The sequence below is a fragment of the Suricata suricatta genome, chromosome X (assembly GCF_006229205.1).
Source record: "Suricata suricatta isolate VVHF042 chromosome X, meerkat_22Aug2017_6uvM2_HiC, whole genome shotgun sequence".
In the NCBI taxonomy this organism is placed as follows: Eukaryota; Metazoa; Chordata; class Mammalia; order Carnivora; family Herpestidae; genus Suricata; species Suricata suricatta.
The window spans coordinates 44,844,402-44,845,824 of NC_043717.1; positions in this window are offsets into that span (position 1 = coordinate 44,844,402).

Here is a 1,423-nt window from a genome sequence, read left to right on the forward strand (position 1 = left end):
TGGCACCTGATTGTACATGTACACCTGAGTGTGTGTCTCTCTGCCTGGGAACGTAAGCCTATTAGCACACACTCAGAAGTGAAGATAAGGATGATGTTCCACCTAGGAGAGTCTGAACATGCATGAGGCAGCTGTCTGTGGGTATGAAAGTATACGAGTGCACCTTTAGGAAGAGATGGTTGTGTTTCTGTATGACTTGGGAGGCAAGGTGGAGTTTTCACCTTCTGGGAGGAAGAGAGGCTTACTTTATCACTTTTGGGGTCTAGGACATGTCTGTCAGAACTCCTCGGTCAATTAGCTGAGAATGAGAGCTGAGGCTGCTGAATACAGGAAGGGACAGCAGAGAGGTCAGGAGAGTCAGAGGAGCATATAAAAACAAGAGTAGTCAGACAAATTTCAAGGACTGGGGGCACAGAGCAAGCATGTCAGGAGCAAACTTGAGGGTGGCAGAACAGCCCATGGTATCCTGGCTTCTGTGAGCTATCTCAGGGACGGGTTAGAGGAGCAGCCTAAATGAAAGATCAGACATGGGCAGTAAAGCACAGGAAGATGTGCTGTAGCCAAGATGCAGAGGAACGCGGAAGTGGGGGAGGGAGGGTTGGCCCTATACCAGACAGCAGAGAAAGAAACAGGTTCTCGGGGAAAGGAGACCCCCCAGCAGGCTGGGCTGTGGTGCCACTTTCCAATTACTATTGGCCGGAGGGTCACATTTGCATGGACTAGTGCCGAACCAAGCCTCGGGTCTTGTGTGGCTGAGATGACACAGATGATGGTGATGACAGGCTAAGGTGATACATGGACTGAGTCTGATGATCAGCCTTGTGGCAAAGAGCAGTTCTGTCCTGCTATGTTTGTAGGATATTATTTGCTTATGGTTTGGGCTTTCCTTTTGCCTCTTAGTACAATTCCTTGAGGCAAATACTAATTTTGTCCTGTATGACCCAAGGAGCAAGGGGATTCCTGCACAACAAGGATGGGGAGACCAGAGTTCAGGAGCAGCCAGCTTCTCTGAACTGCCCCGGGTTCACAAAGAGAGGGGCAGCTGTGATATCTTTTCACCCCCCAGATAGGCAGTTCCTCTTCAGCAATGCATTGTGTATGTGTGAGCATACACGCATGCGTGCGTGCATGTGTGTGCACGCCGTGAATTTTCCAGATCAGTGTTTTAGAGTTTCCAACTGATAGGTGCATTGTGTTGGAAATTGGGGACTTGTTTGAAGATAAGCTTGATTGGAGGGTAGGAGGTGAGGGGGACTGGTATTTTGAGAGGGGCCGTGTGCATTTGGCAGAGATGCTTCAGGGTCCACATTTGATACAAGGTTGGGGACAGGATCACATCATGTGCCTCCACACAGAATGCAGCTCAACTCTGGCACCTGGGCCCTGGCAGCTGTGTGAACTGCTCGAGATTAATATTGACATC